Here is a 6,000-nt window from a genome sequence, read left to right as displayed (position 1 = left end):
CAGAACTAGCCTGGCCTCAGGTAAGCTGTGCAGCTGTATCCTCAGTCCACACCAGTCCACAAGAGATGTGTGATAGGATGTCCCATATTTCCTGGCATGTCACAGTTTAACACATTGCAGGACTTTATTCTCCAGGTCTTCTCTTCTGCAGCCAAATCAGAGATGTTTATCTTAATCAGGGCAGGTTTAAACTTAAAAAAAAAATCCTTAAATATTACCTATTTCAGATTTGTTTATGAAGTACACACAAATTTGAAGATTCAGGCAAAATATTGTTTGCCAAAGTTTTAAAAATAATAGAAACTGAAATAGTAGAAAAACAGCTAAACTGGTCAGTCCAACCTTATAAAGACAACAGAGTCTTCAGCAGAGAGCTTCCCTGTTCTGCTGCTCACTTCATGAAGAATTACCCCCTTTTGCTTTGGAAGTGGCACTCACGAGCTTGACCTTCTTGTTTTTTATAGGAAAGGACAGCAATCTCCTTTCACGTCTCCTATGCCACTCGGTATTTTATAGCCCTCCATATAGACCTCTAAAAGCTTGATGGCAGTAACCACATTTTGCATATTCTACAGATGGGTTGAGCTATTAGCTTGGCACAAATCACTTGCAAATACATCAAAGCTTTGCAAGTGATAAAAGCATACCCTTGTCAAAAAGGTTCTTTTCCTTATTTCAATCTATTTAATTACTTCAGTTCAACCAATAGCAGCTACAAAGATCAGAAACTGATGGGACTGTGAAGTGTGTTTTCCTCTACCACTCTGAGTAAACATAAGCTTTAAGTGGGAGAAATCATCTGTTCCAAAAATCTCAAAGGATTTGGTTCAGTTAAACTGCTTTCAAACGCAAAAGCATGCATTAAGAAGTCTTCTCAATCCAGCATATCTTGAGCTCTGTTTGTCTTAAAGGTAGCCTGGATATTTGAATTGATTTTAAATTCCTCTATGTAAGTGTAACTTGTATCAAGTCAGAATGTTCTTCACCATTCTTCAACTAAAAGTCAAGAATTTGCATGAGTATATAGGAATATATTACATTAGCTACCTAAAAAGTTAGTGAAATAAAACATCACCTAGATAATGTTTTGAATAAAAGCTTCAGCTAGTCCCAAGCTAACATACTTTAATAGTCATTATTCAATTAGAATCTAGTTTGTTTCAAGAAAGTTACTAAAAATCTGTATATTTATAATGAAATTTACTATCAGTTATTTAAATCAAGGATTTTGCTGATTCAAACTGATTAAAATCACCTTTTAAGTCACCTTATTCAAAATTATATTCAGTCTGTAAATCAGCTCTAAGTTGCATTACTCATTATTAATGAAGACATTTCTGAAGGAAAACTCAAATAGCATTTTAATGAGAAGGTCATTACAAAATGTAGCCTGCAAGCCACAATGTGATTCATGGCACACCCCACTGGTTTTTTGCCTCTTTCCTGTCCATTAAAAAACAAGTTGTTTCAATACATTGGCCACAACCTTACTGAAGGGCTGGCATCAGTTTGGGGCACTTTGATGGCTTCTGCCCTGCTCCTGGATAAATGCAACAGGGAGGGAGCGGACGAGCGTGGGCTGGCACAGTGAGCTACTGTGAGAGGATTCAAGCCGAGTTTGCAGCTGGACTGAAAAGTCCAGAGCGCGGGACTGAACCTATAGGAGGGCTATAGCAGCAAAGTCCTATAGCAGTGCTGAAAGTTAGCTTGGGTGAGAGGCGAGGGAAGTTCCCCGGACAGAACCCCAGCCTGGTTTACTGCTGGTTTTCCCGAGCTGGCACAGGGATTTCTGTGCAGAAAATCAGGGTGGTTCAGCATCCAAAGCGATACACTCTGGAACAGAAGGAGAGACAGGGAGGCCGGCACAGGCCGGGCAGGTCTGTGGGACAGCACAGAGGAGCAAGCTGCGCCCAGGCTCGGCCTGCAGAGCAGGCAGGCTGCCAGCCTGCACTGGAGTGCTTCACCTCCCCGCCTCCCCTCGCCCATTAGCGAAGAGGAGGTATTAGATACAGATCTCTAAGATACTTTGAAACCTATCACTACAGTGGCTGCTCAGAAAGCAGAGTTTATCACGGTGACTGATAGCAGGGAGTGGTGGCAGAGCAAGGAGGCAAGTCACATGAAATACTCTCTGCATTCAAACTGTTCCTGCAGAGAAACACCAAGCAGCAGCAATTGCCCATCTGCACATACTGTTTAGGCTTTTTAAACAACTTACCCTACAAGCAGCAGCCAGCCCTTGATACAGAACCACGAAAGGAGGGTCAGGAGGCTTGCGGACTACACAGTCCCTGGCAAGGGCTCCCCGCGGCAGTGCTCTTGCTTGCCCGCACCCTGTGCCACGGGCAGAGACGAACACCCTCTGTCCCTTCCTATTCTGCATAAACCACTGGCGCTGCTTTTATTTTTCTTGTTACTGAAAAGCTCACTCTCACTTCATTCCCCAGAGGAAGGCACAGGCAGCAGGAGGCAGCCGGGGCGCTGGGCAGCCAAGCTATACATACAGGTAGTACCCGTTCAGAAAGGGACTCAGTTCCTTGTTCCCCTCCACACCCTGCGTACATGTATGGCCACGGAGGAAAACACAGCCAAGTGATTGCACAGTAACCCAAGAAACCCATTCAGGTTACCTCAGCTTAGAAAGAAATACCAGTGCAGAAAAGGGTGTGTAACACAGCAGAGGCCAAAAACGTTAATATGTAACTGTAAGAAGGAGTTTTGTGAGGTAAGTACTCTGGTTCACTTCTAATTGTTTTTAACAGTTAATTGATATTATAGCAAAAATCAGTTTAGAGAAACAAACTGGAAGGAAGCACGTAAAGAACACAAAGTTATGCCCAAGTATCTCAATCTACACTAAAGCTTTTTTTATCTGGTGCTATTAGAGGATGCAATGGAAGCTGACATTTGCTTAACAGGTTTTACGGAGACAAATTATCTCAGAAGTAACTGGTTTACATTTTTTTTATTAAGGAAATTCTGTGGGCACTGCCTGTACTTGGCACAGTATGCTACATGATCCACTTTAAGGAACTGAGAATATACTTTTTAAAAGTCATTTTTTAAATTCAGCTTTACAAATTGGAAAAAAGTTGTTATTAAAAAACTATAAGGCTCAATGAGTAAGTTTTTAATCCAGAGAACTTATTTATTAGCAAGGGAATCTACTTCTGATTGTGTTTGGCTGTATTTTTAATTTGTAACTTAAGTATCCCCAATTTCAGATAATTGACCGAACTCAAACCAAGCACACACAAACAGTATGATCTCATTAGCTTGGTCTTCAAGGCCTTTTAGAATAAGGAGAGCAGAGTGCCACATCCACTTCCACTCCAAGCCTGCTTCATCTACATAATGTTAACTTGATGGAAAGTACAGCAGCGCTTATACTTCCACCATGGTTCTGGTCATTTCCAGTAACAGCCCATTTTAATGGCATCATCTTTTGAACTGAAAAGGGCAGGGAGTAGGGTGAAGGGAATCAAGATGATTCTTTGGCAACTCTTATACATCAGTGGTGGAAATATCTAAGGTTTTATTTTTTATCACATATCCTATGTAAAATACCAAGGCTATATGGTACAATCAAAGGGTCTTAAGAAAAGTATTAAACCTACCAAAAATGTAGAACCTCAAGACTGAATATTTAAGTTGCACAGAGAGGAAATAGTACTGCCAGCCAAGGACCACAGCACTCTGCAAACACAGACTGATAAGAGGCTTAAAAATCACTTTCAGGGCACAGAAGTGTCACCCTGTGCATGTATGCGACAGTGCTGTTCCTCTGCGAGCCGCTGCAGCCTGGCACAGGCCGTTGAACTGTGAAGCACAGAGACAGAATACAGGGGCACCTACAGCAAGGCGTTACAAAGCTCAGGCTCCGGCTCCTGAAATCCCTTTAGTACAAAGCTGCTCTACTGCAATAAATTGCTTTTTAAAGCTCAGATCCATTGCAGAAGGTTGTTAGGGACAGATACTAAGTAACTCAGTAGTTACCACAAGTTTAGAGTTCAGACTTCGGTAATTTAAGACTTTCTGAAATTATGGTTTACTAAATCTATATATGGAGTTCAAACTAAAAACTTCACTGCAAAGCTTTCATTTGGTCTCCTTTAAGTGTGGTTCTGGAAGGAGCTGGCAGGTCATCCTATAATGCGGAAACAGACACAGCATTTAAAGTATTTAAAAGCCATTCAAACAGCCTGTACGTTGTGAAACATGCCTAGAAGAAAATACCGGTTCTGCTTCTAAACTAAGTTTTCCATTTCTGCAGAACTTCCAGGTCTGCTCATTGATCAAAACAGCTTGCTTTCACAAAACCTACAGTATATGAATACAGACTATTTCAGCACAGTTACAACCAAGCGAACTTTTATTGTTTATTTTCAGCACACAGCTGATGAGGACCTGAATCACACCACTGCTAATTAAATCAAGCCACCTGACTGTATCTGATCTGTTAACAGATGCAGAGCCCTGGTTTGCAAGCAAACATTTCAGTGGAACTGGTAGAAAGGGTGGGCTCCAAGAAATATTTGCTAGAGACATGGAAGTGGACCTAGTGGCTTACAAGTAGAATCCAGGTATGCAAACCTTTAAGGCTAATACCCAAGAGGAATATATTCTTTACAATGTCAAACTTTGTACTTCAGAGATTTTATTTCATTATCTGATAGCATAAAGACTATGATGGAGGATGTTCCAGAATGATTAACGGTCATACTAGCACAGGAGGATAAAGATACAGTCAATCCAACTTGTCTGAAACTACAGTCTGGCATTCTGCAAAAAGCCAAATACGTGTTCCAGCTTTATTTGCTGATAAAGAGCTGCTCCTTCTTTACCAATTGTGCAAATTTGTTTTGGTTTGGGTGTCTTTTTTTTTAATTTCACTTCATTTTCAGTACACAGACAAACTTAGTGAAATCAGATTTTTCACCATACAACTGGATTTGAGTTGTGCTGCCTACTACACCTCTTAGAAGACCATAAGAACATGCAAGAAACCACATACTCTGCACAGCTTAAACACAGAACTACAGCAATGCACCTTACCAATCTGTAACAAGAAATGTCTTTTTCTAGATTCATATTACAGAACAGCCCTACCTACATGACCTCTGGAAACACAAAGGTACAAATGTGCATTTTTTTTTTCTTAAGGAAAAAAACAAACCTAGTCAAAAGATATAATGCAAAATAATATCATTGTATTTTTCAGTGTATGGCATAGATTAAGACGATACAGTACAAAAAACGTCATAAAAGACTTTGCCAGCCCCCGATGTGGTACGTACTTACTGGCAGTGCCTCAGCGGGCACGATACGCACAAAGCCAGAGACGGGCAAAAACCTTCAAATATACAGAAACTCAGATGTGTACATGTGGGAAGTATCTCTGTTTTATATACGCGTTATGTATTTATATACACAGAGACCTGCATCTGATGTAGTGCTACGGCACCGGCGGTCCCGGGGCTGTGCTGCCGCCGGGCTCACGGCCAGCACACCGGGCACCCCGCGGAGACCCAGCGGGACTCCGCTCTCCGCTCACCCGCAAGGGCAGGAGCCCGCCGCGGGGACTCCAGCGGCAGGGAAACAAGTTTAACAGAACTGCAGGAAGGTTTGTCCTGCCCCACGGCTCGGGAAATCGTTAATAAATCACGAAGCTCATCGAGTCCGCGGTAAAGGCGCTCCCATCACCGGCCCCTGCGCCACGCCGGCCCCGGGACGCGCCCGCCCACCGCCCCAGCCCCGCGGTCCGTGCCGGGGGCTCTGCCCGTCCCCCGCGGCCCCACTCACCGGCACCTGGAGCGCCGCCGCCGCGGGGCCCGCCGCGCTGCCCGCTGCCCGCCCCCGCCGCGTTAACCCGTCCGGCGCTGCCCGGCCCCGGCGCCGCCCGCCCCGCGGCCCGGCCGCTCCCCGCCTGCCCCCGCCGCGCACGGGAAAGCGCGTTGTGCCGCGGGTGCTTTCTCCCCGGTGCGGAGGTTGTGCGGACAG

The sequence above is a fragment of the Nyctibius grandis genome, chromosome 8, assembly GCF_013368605.1.
Source record: "Nyctibius grandis isolate bNycGra1 chromosome 8, bNycGra1.pri, whole genome shotgun sequence".
NCBI lineage: Eukaryota > Metazoa > Chordata > Aves > Nyctibiiformes > Nyctibiidae > Nyctibius > Nyctibius grandis.
This window is presented reverse-complemented; position numbering follows the sequence as displayed.